At 36.0% G+C, this 23,203-nt stretch overlaps 1 protein-coding gene across 9 annotated transcripts in view; it reads right to left on the reverse strand.

Moving 5' to 3' along the window:
• Positions 1-23,203, reverse strand: part of JMJD1C (jumonji domain containing 1C) — a 337,814-nt gene that overhangs the window by 89,285 nt on the left and 225,326 nt on the right. For 2 of the 9 annotated variants that reach the window (XM_047701578.1, XM_047701574.1), the window contains exon 1: positions 3,715-4,276. The exons of 5 other annotated variants lie outside the window; for them this stretch is intronic. The gene's annotated coding sequence lies outside the window, so the exon portion shown is untranslated. Of the gene's footprint in view, positions 1-3,709; positions 4,277-23,203 lie in introns of those variants that run through there. 2 more of the 9 variants (XM_047701579.1, XM_047701575.1) reach the window with 1 other exon arrangement.

Genomic DNA, 23,203 nt, shown 5'->3' on the forward strand with positions numbered 1-23,203 from the left:
TATAATCTAAATGCTTTTATCCATGAAATAAAATATTTTATATTAAAAAGGAATGAAGTAATCTATAAGCTGTTTATTTTAAAAAAGGAGACAATCACATATACATGTGTATAAAAATTTCTAAGATAATAAATGAGAAATTGCTTCTGAAAAAGTCAACTAGGTAGGAGAGCATATTTACCAACTCATTTTTTAAAAATTACTAAGTATTAATCTTTATAAAAACAGAGCAGTTATAGTTCAGTTATTTTTTTCTGCTAGCTCATTCACATCAAGGATTTTAAATGATCAGGATGCATCTGGTCTTTTAACTCCACCCGATGTACTACCCGCCCCCGCCCCCGCCCCTGCCCCAAGCACAAATAAAAATCCAGCTGCTTCAGTAAGAGCAGCATGGGGGAAGGGAACAGGAAAAGAGGGAGGTAAGAAGTATTACACAAAAACCACCTCTCAAGTCCAGATCTCTGCTACTTTAAAAATCAAACTAAGAGACAGACCAAAAATGGGGGCTGGGAGGTGGGGATCCATGGCCATTTGATTATTTTAAAGAAGACTCATCTCTTACAAAAGGAGTATACCCAGATCTTGGGGTGGGGTGGGAGTGAGGGAGGCAGAAGGGGAAAAGGAAGGAAGGAAACAAAGGTACAATGTATGCAGTTTTTAATTACTGTCACACTTTTGAAGCAGAAGCAACTTGAATAAAATCAAGTGTCACTTCTCTGGTACTTTTGTAAAAACTTAACATACTGGCTTTAGGATAATAAAAGAATCTAAGTTTGGAAAATGGAATTAACAACTAACTTAGTTTATAAATTCCCTGTATAACACAGAGAAATCTTTCTTGCTACAAGCCAACTTGTGTGATCATTCTGATACAAACTAAAGCTTTTGGCACAGACAGTAAAAATCCTCAGGAGATTCAAAGCCATTGTGTTTCCCCTCTCTTATATTATGTCTTAACGAAATCTAAACATCTCGCTAATCACAACTAATACGCACTCTGGGGAAAAACTTCTCAAGATCTTTAGTTCAGAGTGGCTCTTAAGGAGTTAATTTCTCTATTTAAGAAATTCCTTTTAAAGCTTCTGATTCATCGAGGAGTCTATAACAGTGTTTTTGAAAAAGCTTAAACACATGAGAATAGAGAAGTATTTTAAACTTGCCTTATTTCTATACCATACCATGAACTTAGAAATAATATCTTCTTTCCTAAATTAATATGACCGAAAAAACTCTTCTTACATCCCCACCTATTTACGGTATTTATGATTAGAAAATCTAACCATTTTAAGTTCCTCTCTCCCTAGTCCTAAGGCTAACCTTTCAAGTACTACATAATTATCAGGAGTATTCTTATTTGGGTGAGAAATTACATTTTCAAAACAGACATTCCCCCATTACTTAGGTATCTCCTGCAACTACTGCCAACTAGAATTTTCCATTTGCCAAGACTAAATGCCTAAAATTATTTCATAAAATCCTATTATTTTACCTAACAAGTGACTAAAGTTTTCAAGATCACTGATCTAATTTAGACTTTAAAAGGTCTAACGGTATGTGATCAATATGATATACGTAATATTTTTCATATTATATATCTGTTTAGTTTTTAGTAAACTAGAAAACACTGGCACCTTTTCAAGAAGACTTGATTTATTCCTTGAACTTTATTCAAATGATCTATTTCTTTTCAAACTGTACCATGTCAGGTCAACTCGTGAAGGTTAACAAAAAGGTCCACAAAAGCTATTATCTAAGTGGCTAAAGGTACAATTCAATTAAGTAGGATTTGAAAAAGAAGTAAACTCCTGTCTGAGTGCCTCTTTCTTACGCAAATAATACAGGTGGTTTGCATTTCCTATGAGACCCAGTCATTTTATAATATGAAAAACGTTCTTGTGAAGAAACCCTCTGAGAAACTCAGCTTTTTTAAGGTAGGTCAGAATTCTAAGGGTAAATTTTAACAGGTCAACTAATCATAATTTAAATTACTGAGTTAGTTTCTCGGCTAAAATAAAAATTTTTTTCTCATTTTAAGATAACTAACTGAAAGCCACTGGGAGAATTTACCTATCAGAAATGTTAAAAAATTAATTTAAAAAAAGGCTACTTCTGATGCAATACAAATGGAGGTCGAGTATATCAGCCTTCTTAAAATAGTAAATAGGGCCACAACGTGCAAATTTTTAAATGTGCAATTATATTTAAGCTACAAATATGTTGCCAGCAAGTGCTGATAAATACTTTTACAGTACTTGTTAGAGAAATGTTTCAATATGCATTAAACAAACAATCCTGAAAATGTGACTGTTACTATAAAGACAAACAACATATGAAACTAAGTAGTTAAAACACATAATGATTTTTTAAAATGGCAAATCAACGATATAACCATTATTAGTATCTGAATCCAAGTCGAACACATTTTAAAAATAAAAGCACAAATATTTAAATAAATGTGAACAGATCCTACAGTTTTTATGTTGAATCTGTAGTAAATATTTCATGGGTCTAGATGTACTGGAATGTAAAGAAACTAGAACTCACGCATAACTAAGTAATTCAAGTCTCTAAAGATGTATCATTCTATGAGGAACTTCCACAGCCTAAGGGGAAGCAATGAGCTACCATCTGATGAAAGTCAATGTAGAATATGGCCCTTATCACAAAAAGACTATTATTCCAATGCTGAAAAAAAGCCTTTGAAAATTCAAATAAAATTACTAATTTAAAATCGAATATTCATAATTGAAAAGAAAACTTTTTCAATTTTATTAATGGATTAAGAGTTCCTTTAAGGTCCTTTGTCTGACCATACTTTAAAAATAGTCTAAAGCCAAAATAAATAGTAGAGAGCCTGCATTTCTAGTAGGGCCTACACCACGCTATAGGAAGAATGCTTAGAACAACTGTATCCTGTTTGGGGCTCCATGCTGCACCACATTCCATTCACATGAGGAAGAGGAGAACAGATGAGCCCTCCTCAAAAAAACATTTTTAAAATAAATCAGCTACAGCTCTCAAACATAACTCAGCTGCTCAAACAAACCATGTTAAAGCTCACATTTAACATTTAACTGAAAATTCATGGAGTTTATGTCTGCAGTCTGAGTTTCTAACAATCTCCAGTTAACATTTAACAATTCTTTTTCCAAGTTAAAAAAAAAAAATCACGCTCATTAACTTAAAAAAATCTGATATAAAATTCACTAAAGGAAAATACTGAAGCAGAAAACTAAGCAACATTTTAGAAGTCAAGGTTTAGTCTATGGGGGAAAAAAAAAAAAGACTGGAGTGACTTGAAAGAACAAAGTCCAAATTCCCACCCAAGCAGGTCTATTGAAAAACACGATACTGTTAGAAAACAAGTTGGGGGTGGGGACTGGAATACACCACACAAAAAACCCCTCACAAATCAAATACCCCCACTTCCCTTAAAACACTATATTCTAAAAACCCTAATCTGAAATATTTCTGCTGTAAGGTATTACTTAAACAATTAAACTCTAGTTTTTAATCTTTTTACAGTGTTATGAAATTACTACACACACAATTATCCTTTCTGAACAAATGAAAATAGTTAAAATTTCTTAAAACTATTAACACTAAGGCTAGATCAATAAAAGGCAACGACCTTAATTCCTAAGGCTGAGAAGTAAAACCAAATGTAAATTAAGACAAAAGAAAAAGGAAGCAGAAAAATACAAACCGTACTTTGTTCTTTAGATTTTAAAGTATCTTTAAATCTGAGAAATCCACGACACAGCTTTAAAGGTCAAGAAGTAGCTGACATTTCCATTTCACTCTTGAGCAGTATTTTTTATCTAGCCTAAATACTTCTTTAGTCTTCAAAAATCACAGGCAAATGGCTCTCAAACCAAGCATTTCTGAGCTCACTTGCAGCGTCGTCATTGTATAGGAAGAAAAGCCAAGACCACAAAACGAAGCAGAGCTGTAACCTATCAAGTCTCCGACGAGCAAATGACGATTTTCTGTCTGCTCTGGCTCAGCCTGGCAGTGATGAGGATTACAACTCGCTCTTTGTCATCAGCACAGTGGTGTTAACGACTAAGAAATCCTGCAGCTGAAGCACTACTGCATCCTCCGATCTGGGTCAGGATAATTTCTCCCGAGGTCGCTTACATAACCAGTGAGATACTCCAAATAGAGAGAACAGCCATCCATCAGCTAGAGAAAGCCTTTCCCACTGTACTCTGTCTGCGTGGAAACACACTGCAGTAGCTTCCAACAGTGCAGACACCCAAATGAGAAAGACTACTTGGCTTAGGGCACACTGAGAGAAGGGAAGAGGCGGTGCTCTGTAAACTGTAACTAATCCCCCGTCACAGGTGCTGATGGAGTCACTTCCAGCACGAGTCACATTACTGGTGATTACTCATTTGGCTGCGGCCATAGAGACTGGCTCATAATTTTAACAACAGACAAAGACAGACTAGTGGTGAGACTGAGACCTCAAGTTTACTGTCTCTTTCAATAAAGCAAATGCAAATACAAAGTTTTTGCTTTTCAGATTTACCAAGGTAAGAAAGTGCAGAAAACAAATAATACGTAAATATCTCTCAAGTTGGCAAAAATGAAGTATAACTTTAAACTACTGAAAATACTTTGTGTAGTTTAAAGTCCTTATTTTAAGTTTAATCATTTGTCCTTAAAAATATATTGATATAAAAAAAAAAACTCAGGAAAAAAACACTTAAAAGCATTTTTTGGAGTAACAGTCCAAATGAAATCAAATGACATAACCACAACACTTTACTCAAAAGAAAAACTGGTGGTATTTATTTTGGCAGATTTAAAAATACTCCTGAAACAATTTTATTCTTTAAAAAAAATTAATCTAGGGGCGCCTGGGTGGCTCAGTGGGTTAAAGCCTCTGCCTTCGGCTCCAGTCATGATCCCAGGTCCTGGGATGGAGCCCCGCATCGGGCTCTCTGCTCAGCGGAGAGTCTGCTTCCTCCTATCTCTCTCTGCCTGCTTCTCTGCCTACTTGTGATCTCTTTCTGTCAAATAAATAAATAAAATCTTTTAAAAAAAATTAATCTAGACAATTCACAGTTATAAAAATATCTATTATTTGAAATATATTTTTCTGATGTGTTACCTAACATAGGCCTGTAACTTCTTTCTAACCTCAAGAATTGTGCTGTCCAATATGGTGGCCACTAGCTAGCTACACATGGGTACTGAGCACCTGAAATGAGATTAGTCTACATTTAAATGCACGTTGTATATATAATATACGCACTGAATATGAAAAAACAATGTTAGATATCTGTAAGTGTAAGAAAACATTCACCTATTTTTAAATGTTGTGAATGGTCTTTTATTATAAACATGACCCAATGTAGAAATCTCAATTTTAATGAACCTAAAAATTCATGTTTTTTAAATACCACACACACAACCAATTCATCAAATATTAAGAGAAAAACATCCAGACCAGCCCATGCCCTCTCTATTCCTATTCCAGATGTATCAGTTTCATTTCACAGAAAACATCAGGCTAACCAGTGAAAATATATTTTCAACTTAGTATACGATGCACTATATCTACAAAAATCTCAAACTTTTTGTTCAAGGATGAAAGAGATGGATAACGATTATTCTAAGAATGTTAGTAAGATATAGCTTTAGAACACTGATGGTACTAAAATATAACTTTAGAACAAAATAATTTTACTTTTTATTTTTTTAAGATTTTATTTTATTTTTTTTTTTTATTTACTTGTCAGAGAGAGAGAGAGTACACACAAGCAGGCAGAGTGGCAGGAAGAGGTAGTGAGAGAAGAAGGCTCCCTGCCGAGCAAGAAGCCTGATGGAGAACTCGATCCCAGGTCCCCGGGATCATGACCCAAGCTGAAGGCAGCGGCCCAACCAACTGAGCCACCCAGGAGTCCCTAGAATAAAATATTTTTAAAAATAATAACTCAAATGACTATTACATCATACACACCATTTTAATAATTTATTTATAATTACTTCAGACATGAATGTAAGACATATGAAAATAAAAGAATTCACAATGTCATATAATATACAAAAAAGAAAAAAAAACAACTAGATCAATATGGCAGCTTTAGTCTACCCCCAAACAACAAAGAAACATCAAATGCTTGATGCAGGCTATTCAAGTATGAAACAGCACATTTTTAGTACATTCCACACTACATTTCTACAATTTATTATACATTAGAGAATGAGTTTAATATTTCACAGGATTCATCTTACAAGCTCACCTAAGTTCGAGTTTGACTATATGATATACATTTAAAAACAGCTGTCTTTGTTCCTCAAGTAGTATCAGCCCCTATAGAATCTTAACAGCAAACAGAACTACACTTAGCTAACAATCTGAATGCCACAATATTTATATATTCCTAGTGACACAGAATGTAGTAATTTTTTAAAAAATCAAAGTAAAGTAATATCAATAAAGAAAAAACATTTTTATTTCATACTACATCATGGTTGAATTAAAATTCTTCTCATTATAAAGAAATACTACACAGAGGCATCTAGGTGGCTCAGTCAGTTAAGTGTCTGCCTTCAACTCAGGTCATGACCCAGGGTCCTGGGATCAAGTCCTATGGCTGACTTCCTGCACAGTGGGGAGCCTGATTCTCCTTCTCCCTCTGCTACTTCCTCTCCCCCACCCCCACCTTGTGCTTTCTCTCTCTCTCTCTCAAAATAAAATAAAATAAAATAAAATAAGAAATACTATATAGTCAATTCTTAATGCAAATGAAGGGAGCACAAAGATGGAACTAGTTGAAAGCCATAAATATCTTATTTCATAAATTGAGCTTCACAAATACTTCAAAAATCTTTTTAAATATTTTAAAAAATATATAAATGTGAGTCTGATCTGGTACTCTGGTAAATTTCTAATACAAATAAAAACAGTGAAAAACCAATACAGAGAACCAAATTGGTAGTAAGCATAATAAGTTGCCCAGTTTTTACATCCAGTCTCCTTAATTTTCTCTTCTTACAACTCCTTAGGGATGGTAGATACCATCTTTCAGACAGCATTTTTGCTGCCTGGTGAAATTTTGCACCATTTTGAGAGCAGAATTTTAGTCCTCTAGATTGGTTGTTCTTAATGGCTTATAACTTAAATGGATTAAGGAGTAAGTAGAATAGTTATTATTAATTTTTCTTTTCTTTCCCTTTTTCTTTCTTTTTACGGGGGTTGGGGGGGGTTGGGTGAAGGTAGGGAGTAAAAAGTCTTTTTTGGCAACTAAACAAGGCTAGAGGAAGAGGAAACTACTCCAGTTACTGCCCAGAAATACACATCTCTGACTTCCTTCCTTTTTAGCTGGTTTCTAGGTTACAAGCTGAATAAATCAACAGAGGTGAGAAAGTAAACAGAGGCTAAAAGGAAAGCAACACGGTATGGCTAGCTAAAGAAATCTGTTTCTTCCAATAATGTAAGAACATTACATTGCACTTAAGGGTTAAAATAAGGGAGAATTATGGTTCCATTTATCTTGGGCCATGAAAGAAATAAATTCCTCATCTTTAAAGATATAGAAGCCTAAAGAAACAAGTGGATTTCTCCAAGTATATAGATTTCACACAAAAACCAAAGGACTCTAAGTTCAATGGACTAGCGCTGTAAATATTTTTTATAGACATAAAGTTAAAAAGATGAATAACAGTAGTTCGGAGGACTTCAATGTGATATGGCTGTATGTGAAGGCTAACTAGATTCAGGAAAATATTTTTTCAATATGCCTTATTGTCCTGTAATCTATGAAAATATACAATCAAACACAAAACTACTGTATTGTGGTAATGTCCAAAGGCTTAACTTCTTTACAAAAATGAATCTATAAAGAACCTCCAGGGACTACAAAGATTGTGTAGAACTGTTTCCTACTTTCAAAAGACTATGAGTTCTACAAGGATTTCCAGATGATATGGGCTTACTCTTGTGGATTTTTAAAATTCTCTTCTCACCTTCAAGCTTGCACCACATTCATTCAACCAACACTATGCTTTGCTTGGGGATACAATGATGGGGAAAAGACAACCAAATTCCTACCCTAGCATACATCCCACACTTTTGGTAGGAAACAGATAATACAATTATCATAGAAATGAAAAACTACGCCTTGCTAAGAACTCAGTAATTGGAGAATTAGTGTTCCATTCCCTCCTTTCTTCACTGTATCTTTGATATCACACCCAGTCATCAGAGGGAGTGCAGCATAATGTGTCTACTCTTGAAAACTTGCAGATTTTAATGATATATAGTTGAGCTAAGAAAAATCACTACTGAGGATACTAAAACAACATAAAAACATTATGCAAAGAGACTCTACATTTTTCAATAAGCATATGGCTGAATTCAGTTTCCTTTTTTTTATTTTTTCCTTCTAGGCTTTCTGAATACTAATAAGGCACGTACTCTACTCTAGAGTAGTTCTGAATTTGTCATCTCTATGTCTTCTTTTTCAGAATCTCCCTGATTAACAGACTTCTTTCCTCCCAGTATTATGAGGTACCATTTACTCTTCTGTCATGAAAACTATGCAGGTGTGTACCATTAAGATAACCAACTTTACTTGCTATAAATAAATGAGTAATTCCAAACTATATTTTTAGACTTCTATTTTATACAATTATTAGGACATTATCATATATCCTGTCACCATATAAACCAAATAGGACTACAATTAAATGCTTAACCTTTCCTAAGTTATTTATACTTCTTTCAAAATCACTATAAGTACTATCACTACTTACTTTAGATATAGATACCTCAAAATTCATTAATAAAGTGATCATGTTTGATAATTTACTTTGTTTCCCATGCTCATATAATATTCTGAATACCTGATATTTTCCTTTAAAACTGTTGATAATGAAAATGTAATTATTCTAGAAATTATTCCATAACTTTAATCTGACCTCAATAAAAATACCACTAAGATTTTGGAACTAGAAAAATCAATTTTATTGGGGCCCCTTGGGTGGCTGGGTCAGTTAAGCGTCTGCCCTCAGGGCAGGACACATTCCCAGGGTCCTGAGATCAAACTCCACCATCAGGCTCCTTGCTCAGCGGGAACCTGCATCTCCCTCTCCCTTTCTCTCTCCTTCTGTGTGATCTCTTGCTCAAATAAATTAATTAAAAAAAAAAAGAAATATTAATTTTATGGATAAGCAAATATAATAAGGAAAGTTCTAAAAAGAAAGAAAAAGAGAAAAAAGGGGAAAAAATGATAGGGAACTAGCCCTAACAGATACTACATTTCAATGCTCCACTTAATAAAAGAGTGTGAAACTGGAGCATGAATCAGTAGTCATCAGTGGATAGTTTAGAAAGTCCCTAAATAACATCACATAAGTATGAGCATTTAGTGTAAGATAAAGGTGGATTTTCATATCATGGGTGGGGGTGGGGTGGGGGAAGAGAATGAGAAAAAACTGAGTAAAAAAATGGAAATGGAACTTTAGAGAGTAATAATTTAATTTTTACAGATGAAGAAATCAACAAAGAGAATAAATGACTGAATTTTCTTGCCCAAAACCTTGTTTATAGAAGCCCTGGGACTAGAACCTGGATTTCCTAATTCATAGCTGAATGATTTTTACATTCTAGGATGGTGTGAAAGAACTGTATTGCTTTCATGCTTGTTGGCATGAAGTGGCAAAGAGCAAAGTGTTTTGCCATCTGCTGAATAAAACTTTAAACTTTGAGCATAAAATGGAGGAAAGTGAAACCAGTCTAGAACAAATTACAAAATCATATACCTGAGGAAAAAAGGGTAAAACATAATAATTTATATATTTTTAATATGCTTTAATAACACTTATGTCACCTTTCAAAAAGAAGAAATAAGCAGGATTGGAAAAAAAGCAACTCAACATGAAAGGGTTTTTAAGATTGTGTTCATAAAAAGATCACTTGGGAAGATGATGAGCCATTAATGGCTAAACAGTAAAGAAAAATTTAATTCCTATTTTGTTGTTATTTCTTTTTTTTTTTTAAGATATTATTTAATTTGACAGAGATCACAAGTAGGCAGAGAGGCAGGCAGAGAGAAAGAGGGGGAAGCAGGCTCCCTGCGGAGCAGAGAGCCCGATGTGGGCTCCATCCCAGGACCCCGGGATCCTGACCCAAGCCAAAGGCAGAGGCTTTAACCCACTGAGCCACCCAGGCGCCCGTTATTGTTATTTCTGTCAAGGATATTATTTTTAATATGGCAAGTGCAAACTAGAGATTAAAAATAAACTAAACCATAAAGGATAGTAGAGGAAATCAAATTAGTTTTCCTTATAAATAACATAATTAGGGATAATTTGGAAAATGGAAGAAAAGGGTACATAGAATCCCCTAGTTTTAACAGTTTACTTAGCCAGTTCAGAACTAACTGAGTGGCTCAGTCAGTAAAGTTCTGCCTTCACCCTTTGGCTCAGGTCATGACCTCAACATTCTGGGATCCAGCCTCCCATCATCAGGCTTCCTGCTTGGCAGGGAGTTGGCTTCTCCCTCTTTCTCTGCTCTCCTCCCCCCTCTTGCTTGTTCTGTCTCAAATAAATAAATAAAATCTTTAAAAAAAAAAAAGGCAATTAGACTTTAGCGCCCCTTTTTTCACAAGTATATTTGTTACCAAGTTTCAAGATACAATGTAAAATGAGCAGCTTATAAATTGTATCTTGAAACTCATTTTATTATATTGCCATTATTTTAAATAGCTACCTAATAAAAACTTAATCAAGTAAATGAGCACTGAATTTTATTATGCATTTTCTTAGAGTTGGATATTTAGACCTTTTTTCACTGTTCTATTATTACAAAAAACAAGAACATCGTCATGCTTTTATTAACTAAAAACACAAGTTTAGATGGGTTCAAATAAATTACATGTTAGCATATTAACTTGATAGATATAAACTCAGAGCCATTACAGATAATCTCTGAAAAAACAAATCAAGGCATTATCAAGATGTTACAGATAGATAGGCATCTACTGATATTTATAAAGGACGAAAGGGGCAATTCAGAAACAAATTTGATGCTAGTAAACTTGAACTCCAGCAAAACTCCCAGATGGATAATTAGAATCATGAAAAAACTAATACACAGTGATTACTAAGAGCCAGACATACTCATTTAGAGTAATTTGTCTTTTTTTTTTAAGATTTTATTTATTTATTCATTTATTTATTTTTAAGATTTTATTTATTTATTTGACAGGGAGAGAGAGATCACAAGTGGGCAGAGAGGCAGGCAGAGAGAGAGAGGAGGAAGCATGCTCCCTGCTGAGCAGAGAGCCCTATGCCGGGCTCAATCCCAGGACCCTGGGATCATGACTTGAGCCGAAGGCAGAGGTTTAACCCACTGAGCCACCCAGGTGCCGCAAGAGAGTAATTTATCTTTTAATAAAGTCAAGGGTTACTTTATCAAGACAACCTGCAATAGGAAAGTCAATGAAATATGCACTAGATGACAGTTTTTGATACATGTGAAGCTGGTTAAAGAAATGCTGAATAACCTACAAATTAACCTACACATTTAACCTGTACCTGTACTGTTTCTAAGTTTCATCTTTTGTCTTATACACTACCACACAAAAGCCATCTTTATTTAAAAATTAACAAATGACAGAATGATTCAAAAAGAGAGGCAACAGGGGCGCCTGGGTGGCTCAGTGGGTTAAAGCCTCTGCCTTCTGCTCCGGTCATGATCCCAGGGTCCTGGAATCGAGCCCCCCCATCTGGCTCTCTGCTCAGCAGGAAGCCTGCTTCCTCCTCTCTCTGCCTGCCTCTCCACCTACTTGAGATCTGTCTAACAAATAAATTTAAAAAATCTAAAAAAAAAAAAGAGAGAGAGAGAGAGGCAATAGTCCTTGAGATCTTGCATTGGTCATATCTCTGAGCATCTTGTTCAATTTGGGGAATCATAATATGAGAAATAATTACAAACTGAGATGAGTCAAAGACATTTAAAAATCATGCATTCTTAGGATCATTTAAAGGAATGGAGAATGTCTTACCTGGAGAAGAAGAGAAAGATAAATAATTATTTACAATTATTTAAAGTGTGGGATAATTTGGAAAGGAAGGACCCTGTAAGTAAAATTTCAAAGGCCAATTCTAGCTCAGCACAAAGAATTAAAAAACATTTTTTTTAAACATTTTATTTATTTATTTGACAGAGACAGAGAGAGAGGGAACACAAGCAGGGTGAGTGGGAGAGGGAAAAGCAGGCTTCCCCCTGAGCAAGAAGCCCGATGTGGGCCTCGATCCCAGGACCCTGGGATCATGACCTGAGCTGAAGGCAGCCATTTAACGACTGAGCCACCCAGGGGCCCGAATTAAAAAATTTATAATAGTTAAACATTACGATGCCAAGGCTGATTTATTAATGTAGTAGTGAGTTTCCAATAAATAGAAGTAATTCAGAAAAATCTGGATGAACATTTGACAAGTCTGTCATTGAAGGATCCCATTTCTGGCTTTGGCAAGGAGTAATTTATAAAATATTAAAGATTCTTGGGGTGCCTGGGTGGCTCAGTGGGTTAAAACCTCTGCCTTCGGCTCAGGTCATGATCCCAGGGTCCTGGGATCCAGCACCACTTCGGGCTCTCTCCTCAGCAGGGAGCCGGCTTCCTCCTCTCTCTCTCTGCCTGCCTCTCTGCCTACTCGTGATCTCTGTCAAATAAATAAATAAATAAAATCTTTAAAAATATATTAAAGATCCTTTCAAATTCTAAGATTCTAATACTGTCTTCTTTAAGCCATTTACTTCATGTTTATGAGCAAAGTTAAGATAAGGAAGATCAAATCAAACTTTTCAAAAACACTGCTTCTACTTTTGCATATGTGAAAGCATAAAATGAATCCTGCTCAATATTCATGTATTCTTCAGATAAGGTGGCAGTATTAAAAGTAAAAAGTAACTTCTCGGGGCGCCTGGGTGGCTCAGTGGGTTAAAGCCTCTGCCTTCAGCTCAGGTCATGATCCCAGGGTCCTGGGATCGAGCCCCACATCGGGCTCTCTGCTCAGCGGGGAGCCTACTTCTTCCTCACTCTCTCTCTGCCTGCCTCTCCGCCTACTTGTGATATCTCTCTCTGTCAAATAAATAAATAAATAAATAAATAAATAAAATTAAAAAAAAAATAACTTCTCCCATATCAGAATAAATTAAGTTAACCAAGGTGTGCACCATTGGGTAGAAATAAAACTACATGGGAGACTTCTGTGATATGGGATTTCTGTAGTCCACGGATCCTTTATCTTTTATGGTAAAAAAGCAAATGTAATTTTGTGGGAATGAGAAATATTATAAATTATATCAACCCAACCATAAATCCAAAGCATGTCTTAAAAGGATAATGAAATCACAGAAGAAATTCAAAGTTAAGCTAAAAGAAAATATGTCTTATAGTCTTGAGTCCTGACAAGCATACCATCCTCAGAAAGTAAGGTATACACGCTAATATGTTTGCATATAACTGATTTCGTAGATTTTTTGTTCTAAAACTAATTTTAAAATGTGTATTTTCCAATTTTTCTTAATAATTTCACTGTTTGTATTTTTGGAAACTTGAAGAAAATATCTATTTCTTTACTGGTTTTGTTCATTTCCGTCTGGCAAACATCTGTTTCTTGTGCAGCAGAAGTTAACAAGGCTCTGCAATTATTTCCCCATTAACTCCTTGTTTGTCAAAAACTCTGATGATGTCAGCAACAATCTGGAAGCTGAATTTTTCAACTAATGGGGGGATTCACGATTTCCATTAAGTATGATATTATTTTACTAATTTAAAAAATTAACGCTTTTTAGGCAGTGATGATCATGTATGCTAAGTACTACTTAGATTCAAAATATGGTTAATATCAAAATTATCCAAGTTTCAACCATATTTCTTTAATTATTATTAATTTATGCCAACATTTTGACAGTCATGGTATATCAAAATACTGCAATGCAAATCAAAAAAACTAAAATGAAAGCGAAAACTTTACATAAAGACTCTCATACTGAAGTGTTTTCTTTCAATTATCAACAAATTAATGATTCATTAAAATGAACTTTTCTTCTTTTATGACATGTATAACTGAAAGTTCTATTATGTGCTGACTTTGGCAGCACATACTCTAAAATTGGAACAAAAGTTGTATTGCAAACAACTACAGAGAAGATGTAATCTCATGTCAATAACTACTAATATTAATTCAATACACTTCCTTTAAACAAAGTCCGTCCTCTCTAAAGCTCTAAGTTTTCTTAATTCAGGTCAGCTCCTGTTTCACTGAGGACTCTCTCTAAAGGATGAGGCAACAAAAAAATCCCAAGACTAACTGGTAAGAAAATGTTGAGGTCCAGTAATGATGTCCAGAAGCCTTGCTTAAGTCTATGTCTGTAGAGAGAAGAAAAGTTTCAAAATTAGACTCTTCATGGATAATCAAGATTCCTTCCAGGATCTTAGCTTCCTTCAAAGTTTCAGACAGACTGGAAGCAGTCTGAGCAAACAAACTTCTTTGGGACTCCTGTGGATTTAATAGTGCTTTATAGCTTTTCAAACAGTTGCTTTTCCTTGCGATTTGAAAGCTTCCCTGCATTGATAACCTGACCACCTGCTATGGAGATTTTTAAAGTAGAACAAGTTTTCCTAATTTCAGCATTCTTTAGGATTATATTTCTTGCTTCCCATCACATTTGGGTCAATTTATATTTTAATGTTTTAACTTTGAACTTTATCCTACTTGGCCTTGGAGAACATGAGCATACTTTATTTTTATTTTTTTAAAGATTTTATTTATTTGAGAGAGAGAACATGTGCATGCACATGAGTGGGGGGAGGGGCTGAGGGATAAGCAGACTCCCTGCTAAGTGGGGAGCCCCATTCAGGGCTTGATCCCAAGACGCTGAGATCAAGACCTGAGCCAAAGTCAGAGGCTTAACCTAATGAGCCACCAGGTACCTCCAGCATACTTTAAAAGTTACATTATTTAAAGAAAAAAACAAAACAAAACAAAACAAAACAAAAACAGTTTAAGTTGTCATGGAACTATGAAGTTTTCTACTCTCATAGGAAAAAATGTTACATAGAAAAGCAATTATTTATGAAACCGGTTCATCAATGAATGGATCTACTAAGAATGCCTGTGTATTTTCCATTGCCACTTCCTTTGCCAACAGTCTTCTTTACCATTCTCTTAGAATGGTAAACTAGATGGTGCATTATGTTTATTACTATATTAATGGGTTAGAAATTCTGAAAGGTGCTCTTTGCTTCCAGAGCTTGATGCTGAAGACACAGAGAGGTGTTAGCCAAGTCCTAGAATAGTGGTTCTCAGTTGGTAGCGCCTTGTCCAACAGCATCAGCAATAACAAGCAACTAGTTAAAAATGCACATCAGGCTCCACCCCACACTACCCGAATTAGAAATTCCAGGGGTGGGGTCTAGCAATCTGTGTTGTAACAAGTCTTTGAGTAATTCTGAAGCACTGTAAAATCTAAGTCCCAGTGATGTAACCCAAGTGTTTTTTGTTTTTTAAATTAGAGAGAGAGAGAAAGAGAGGCAGAGGGAAAAGGAGAGAATCTTAAGCAGGATCCACGCTCAGCATGGAGGCAGGGCTCAATCTCATGACCCTGAGAATCATGACCTGAACAGAAATCAAGAGTCGGACAGTTAACTGACTGAGCCACCCAACGGCCCCAAAGCAAGTGTTCTTAACCTTTTTGGAGTTAAGGAACTCTCTGATAAAAGCTATACCTTCCCCAGAAACATGAAAATACATAATTTTGCATCATAGTTTCAGGGGTTTCCAAGATCATCAGGAGAATCTGAGAATATACATTCCTAAGTTTTAACCCTGATGAGCTACTGAATCAAAAACTCTGAGGATGGGGTACTATACTTGTAAATATTTTTAAAACTTCATTTTTAAATCTTTCCCCTGCTGCCTCAACATCCCCACAAACCAGCTCTAATTATCCTACCCAGGTGACCAGGTGCTCCAGATTGATAAGGTTGGCCCCTGGCCCAGAAGTTCTCCTTCCTGCCCTCCGCTATGGCCTAGTAACAACATTCAAACACACCAGTGAAATCCCCTTGCTCCTTTTCTTGTGTACTCCAACCTGACACACCAACAAAGGCACTAACCCACAGGTCCTTGTATTCTCCCCTTGGTTCCACACCTGCTTGGTTGAACCTAGTTCCTCCTGGCACAAAGTGACTTTATCTCTCTAGGGCCTATGAGTATAATAAACTTTGTTTTCCTGTGCCTCTCCTATGGTCTCCTCTCATGGCTGCATTTGACCGAACATCACATAAAAGAACACAGGACAAGCCCAGGAATCCTTAGTTCTAAAATACTATCTGAGTTAAATGTGAGATTGGATCAGCTTTGGGAACCACAAATCATGGTTGAAAACACCTGGCCTGGGGCGCCTGGGTGGCTCAGTGGGTTAAGCCTCTGCCTTCGGCTCAGGTCATGGTCCCCGGGGTCCTGGGATAGAGCCCCGCATCGGGCTCTCTGCTCAGCGGGGAGCCTGCTTCCCTTCCTCTCTCTCTGCCTGCCTCCTGCCTACTTGTGATCTCTGTCTGTCAAATAAATAAATAAAATCTTTAAAAAAAAAAAAAAAAAAGAAAGAAAGAAAGAAAACACCTGGCCTATAGTGACTATATCTCAGGATAGAATGCCCCGGTCCAGGTTTCAGACATTCTCTTGATAGATCAGATCAGTCTCCTTGTCACTTTGCTAACTTAACCTTCTACTTTCTCAGGAAGCACAGGATCTTTAAATAGCTTACATTGGAAAGCTGTTCCTTCTCAAGGTGGGGATATTTGAGCCACGCAGAGATCAATTTCACTCACTAGGTTTTCAAATTCAAGTAACCTAGGGCTAGCAGAGGCTAACCTCTTTCAAATTATGCAGAGAGATAACTATTTAAAGATGCCTTCCCTTCCTAAAAATATCAAGCAGTTAAAGCAGCAGGCTTAGAAAGTGGCAATGCTGCTTCCCTAGATTACACATAAAGAGAAAACACAGCCCAAATAGTAAACAATATAACCACAAAGGTAATTTCCTCTTGATGCTTAAAAAAGATGAGGTTTCCAATCATTGATGTTCCCTACTTTCTACTCACAGTAGGAGGAACAAAGAGGAAGTGCCTTGAGAGAATAAACAAAGAGCCAGAAGTGTTGTTAATCATTCAACAAAAGATTTCAAAGCTGATTAAAATTGCCTGTGAAGCAAAAAAAAATTTCCCAGGTCACATGAACTATGAACTCAGAATGACTTGGCTCAAGACAGTGGCCCAAGGAGTAGAAGGCCCAAAATTACACCATAAATGTTTCTATCACATATGATCAATTGTAGCTATTTTGGGGTGTGGGGTAGGGGTGAAGACTAAGGTTAAGTGTCCTATCCTGACATCTAGAAAGTACACATAAAGTTATAATTAAGGTGCTCATCTTTCAAAAAATACATTCGAAATGTTACTCATTTTGATATATAAAGCATAAAACATTTACTACTCATGAATCAAGCTTTCCAGGCATACACTTTGATCACTACAAGTTCATTACCTAGCGAACATTCGTGAAGCACCTATAATGTGCTACCTACACACTGTGTATGGTATTAAAAATAGGAAAGTAATATTTTCCCTGGTACTCATCTATATAACAAAGAAACTGCTCTTACACAATGAAATTTAACAAGAGTAAATGTTAAATCTCTAGTTTTAGGTTCCAAAAAGCTACTACTTAAGTATGGTGCAACACACACTCCCACCCCATCCTTCACAAACACACATTAGTATAATATGTGGTAAAACTTGCTTGGCAGCTTTTGATGAAAAAAGGATTAGGAAGTTTTATTCAGTCTACAAATATTCACTGGAACATCTACAATGTGTTAAGCGTTGTCCCAGAGATTCTGCATGACGCAAAGATGAGGCTAAACAGAAACTCATTATGAGGCAAGAATGTACTGTGGTGAGAATGCTAAAAATGCTATTATAAGGTGTTCCAAATATGTTAAGTAACAGTCTCAACATACTGACATCACTTCACATGAAAAGTAAAGGCATCCCATTTAGAAAGACATGCATATTAGAATATAAACAAAAACAGGTGATCTGGATAGTGGAAGTTCTGTCTATAATCAAGTCATATTAATACTGGTTAAAGGAATTGGGAATGTTTAGCCTAAGGTCTTTACTACACTTTTATATATAGGGCAAACTTAACATACTGTGTTCTAGAGCAGTGATCTTAACCTGGGGAAGGAAGGAGGGAGGGAGGGAAGGAGGGAAGAAAGGAAGGAAAGAAAGAAGGAAGGAAGGAAGGAAAGAAGGAAGGAAAGAAGGAAAAAGGAAGAAAGAAAAATGAAAGCCTTCGAGGAGTCCAGAAAGTCCTTAAAATTATTTATAAAAATTTGTGACTATAAGCACTTTTTTTTTCTTCCTGGAGAAAGGGTTATTGATAGTTTCTATCAGATTTTCAAAGGAGTCCCCTGATCCAACAGATCTAACTGGTGCCTAAAATTAAACTAGATCCACTAATGGAAGTTACACATAACCAGATTTTGGTCCAATGTTAGGAAAAGCTTTGTAATAAATCCAGCTGCCTAGTAATGAAATGAGCTACTTTATAAAAGAGTAATATCTCAGAAAGAAGGCATTTATACAGAGAGTATTTATATACGATACCGTGGTATAAGATAATGTAATGTAGATACACTTTCAAATCTGTCAGGGCTTTAATTTGAAAAATATATTTGTTTTGAAATTCTAAATCATATTTAAGAACATAAGAGCTTTCAACATTTGTCAAAAGTGTATTACAGGCTAAAATCATTATTATGTAAGAATTTCATTTATGGGCAGGAGGTATATGACATGGTAAATAGCTGTAAATATATGTTGTATTTTTGGATAATATCCAATTCTGTTTTAGCTAACAACAACAAATGGGAAACATGAAACTCATAAGATGTGGTTCGTATAGACAGCAAGCACCCAGTCTGGCAGAGTAGACACAAAAAGAGAACAGATAGAAAGAGAAGACATGGAAACACCAAGTAAATCTAATCATTAAGCTCAGATGTAATCCCTAAATGGTCATTCATTGGTGATTCCCATTATGGCCTCATACATCCTCTGCCAAAAATGTAAAAGATGAAAGGCATGGCTGTTCAGCAAGTCTTTGGCGAGTATTACTTGTGGCCAGGCTTTACTTACTCCTGCAAAAATAAGCATGTATTGATTCCAGGCCCCTTCCCTTGGCTGAGTTCCCAGGCTCATATCTAACTCTGGTCCTTATAGTTATGTTATCAGCAGGGAAGGCTGTGTGGCATAGACAGGACAAAAGAACTTGGTAAGTCTCAGAATTATGATCCTTTCATCTCAACAGTATTGTATCCTGAATGTGTTCATCAACCTCATATCCTTCTCCTACTTTCTTTTCAAAATTTTGTATTTATCTTTTTAATTTTTTAAAAATATTTTATTTATTTATTTAAGAGAGAAAGAGAGACAGAGAGCCTGAGACAGAAGAGTAAGCGGAAGTGGGGGTGGGGAGGGCAGAGGAAGGAGAAGCAGGCTCCCCGCTAAGCACGGAGTCCACTGTGGGGCTCAATCCCAGGATCCTGGAAACATGACCGGAGCAGAAGGCAGATGCTTAACCGAATGAGCCATTCAGGCTCCCCTATCTTTTTTTAAAAGTAGGCTCACACCCAGTTTGGGGCTTGAACTCATGTCTCCAAGATTAAGAATCACACATTCTACCAAGTGAATGAGCCAGGGGCCTCTTTTAAAAGTTGATAGATTTTATTTTTCTTTTGTTTTTCTTTCTTTCTCTATTTCTTTCTCTTTCTTTCCTTCCTTCATTCATTCCTTTCTCTTTTTAAAAAAATTTTATTTATTTATTTGACAGCGAGAGAGACAGCGAGAGAGGGAACACAAGCAGAGGGAGTCGGAGATGGAGAAGCCAGCTTCCGGCCGAGAAGGGATCCCTATGTGGGGCTTGATTCCAGCAAGCCTGGGATCATGACCCAAGCCAAAAACAGACACTTAATGACTAAGCCACCCAGGTGTCCCTCTTTCTTTCAGATTTTATTAGAGAGAGAGAGGACAGCAGGGGTGGGGGGTAGGAGTCTGGGGCAGAGGGAGAGGGAGAAGCAGACTCCCTGCTGAGCAGGGAGCTCAACAGACATGGGACTCAATTCCAGGACCCCGGGATCCTGACCTGAGCCAAAGGCAGAAGGTTAACACACTGAGAGAGGCACCCCAGCTTCTTTCATTTAGTAACATGCATTTAAGTTTCCTCTACATCTCTTCATGGTTTCATAGTTCATTTCTTTTTAGTGCTGAGTAATATTCCACTGTCTGGATGTACCATTTTTATCCATTCACCTATTGAAGGACACCTTGGTTGCTTCCAAGTTTTGGTAACTATAAATAAAGCTGCTGTAAACATCCAGGGACAGGTTTTTGTATGAACATAAGTTTTCAACTCATGTGTGTAAATACCAAGAAGCACAACTGCTGCATCATATGGTAAGAGTGTTAAAGTTCTGTAAGAAACTGCCAAAATATCTCCCAAAGCCTGTACTCACTATACTTTCAGACCAGCAATGAATCAGAATTCCTTTTGCTCAGTATCCTTGTCAGCATTTTGTGTTATTAGCACTTTGTTATTCTTGCTCCCATTCTAGTAGGTATATATAGTAGTGGCATTTCCTTATTTAGATTTGCAATTCTCTAATGACATATGATGTTGAGTATCTTTTCACATGCATGTTTGCCATCTATAAATCTTCCTTGCTGAGATTTCTGTTCAGGACCGTTTTTTAATCAATTGTTTGTTTTCTTACTATTGAGTTTTAAGAGTTCTTTATATATTTTCAATGATAGTCTTTAATCAGATATGTACTTTTGCAAGAACTTTCTTCCAGATAATGGCCTGTCTTCTTATTCTCTTAATCCCCTTACTTGCTGCTATGTATTTTAAAACTGATTTAACAATCTTAATTCCAGTATTTTAATATGATCTGTGGGACTTTTTGTTGCAGAGCTTTTGTTGCAGAGACTTTGTCAGTTAGTGCATCTAAAAAGTAAATTACATCAGAGTAATTTCCTATATAATCCTAGTAAACTTTAGCTCACCAATCAAAAATTCAGAATTAATGAAGTTTAAATCATTGTACTTCTTCTCAGTTCATTCTTTTGATAGTCATGTAAAAAGGCTTTCATTTGGTTTATTCATAGAAGAATGTCGTAAGGGATAACTAAACATTTTCTCTCCTGGAGGACAAGTAACTTACTATCTAATTACTCATTTTCTAGGCACATGATAAAAATTATTTATGATCTGAAGTAAAGAAACAAAACCCACAGATGTAAATTCATGGCTAGAAATGTTAACTAAAACAGCAAAAAACAACTGATGGACAGTAAGAACCTTTAGAAATATTTCTTTTCTCTATTTAGCAATAGCAGCAATGCTCTGGGTTATAAATTAAGACAATGAGCAGTGTCTTGCTTTTCAAGAATAGTGACTAAATCTCCTTGATGGATGGTATATGCATATTTATTTATAGTTTAAATAAATGTACTTATAAATTACATCTGTTATAATAAAGTTCCAAGAGACTATACAAATTTCTTAATTCTAAAGAAAATATTATTGCAGCTGATACTAAAGTTGTAGGCTACTGGTTGAGTTTTTAAGAAAAAAAAATTTTAGGGGGCTCAGTCTGAAGAGCATGCAACTCTTGATCTCAGGATTATGAGTTCAAGCCCCACACTGGGTGTACAGATTACTAAGCACAGGTTTTAATACAGCACTATTTACTATAATATTACCCAAATATAAAATCAGAGATGTCGGTGAAGGGTCTGCCTTAGGCTCTGGTATTGATCCCAGGGCCCTGGGATCCAGCCCTGTGTCAGTTTCCCTGCTGAACAGGGAGCCTGCTTCTCCCTCTCCCTTTGCCCCTCCCCCACTGCTTAATGTGCCCTAATGCTCTCCCTCTCTCAAATAAAGAAATCTTTAAAAAAATAAAGTAAAATCATAGATGTCACAAATATTTGAAAACCATGCCGTTTTCAAAATGTCATTATTATTCAAAAGCTTGACTACAGAACAAAAATTCTAAGTAACAGTATGAAAATCACATAAAAATATCTAAAAGGAGAGATTAACAGTAGATGCACAAAATCAAACATGTATAATATACCCTTTTTCAAATAAAGAGACAAACAGGATAATACTGAAATTCATAAATTATATAAATGTTCTATGAAGTAGTAAAAGCAAGTTTAGGCCAACACTAACAAAGTATCCTTAAAGGATGTTCTTGGTGTACAGGCACAAATTAGACTGCAGGGAAACTCTGAAAATTTATGAAATTTCGGGAAACATTTAACACTGGTTGAGCAAAAGCTACTGAGGGATACTATAGGGAAAGACTACCCTACTGGCAAGATACAAACAAAATGACCTAATTGTATTTGTCCATCTCTAATATGCATGATTCCCCTGAGATATTTTTTAAAAAATTTTTCCCCTGAGATACTTATTTGTGAAAAAAGATTAACATACACACTGTTACAAAATTCTTGCAATTTTATTTTATTTTTTTTAAAGATTTTATTTATTTGACAGAGAGAGATCTCAAGTTGGCAGAGAGGCAGGCAGAGAGAGAGGGAGAAGCAGCCTCCCGCTGAGCAGACAGCCCGACGCAGGGCTCGATCCCAGGACCCTGAGATCATGATCTGAGCTGAATGCAGAGTCTTAACCAACTGAGACACCCAGGCACCCCAATTCTTACAATTTTGATATTAATATAAAATCATTTATATTCAGGGTTGGAATTCATTTTGCAATAAAAGACAAAATGATTAAATTAGGAATTCCTGTAGAAATTTATGTTATAAGCATGTGAAAAGAGTATTGGCAAGGAGAATAACAAGTATGAAGTATGTTTTTTTGGGAGATAGTTTTAAGAAAGAATATTAAATATATCAGTTATATGACCTGTGAGATCATTTCCAAATGCTAGTAGTATTTTATTAAGAAAAACCAAATCAGGGTGCCTGGGTGGCTCAGATGGTTGAGCATCTGCCTTCAGCTCAGGATATGACCCCAGGGTCCTGGGATCGAGTCCTGCATCAGGCTCCCTGTTCAGGGCCTGCTCCTCTCTCTCCTTC

Source organism: Lutra lutra, chromosome 14 (genome assembly GCF_902655055.1).
Source record: "Lutra lutra chromosome 14, mLutLut1.2, whole genome shotgun sequence".
In the NCBI taxonomy this organism is placed as follows: Eukaryota; Metazoa; Chordata; class Mammalia; order Carnivora; family Mustelidae; genus Lutra; species Lutra lutra.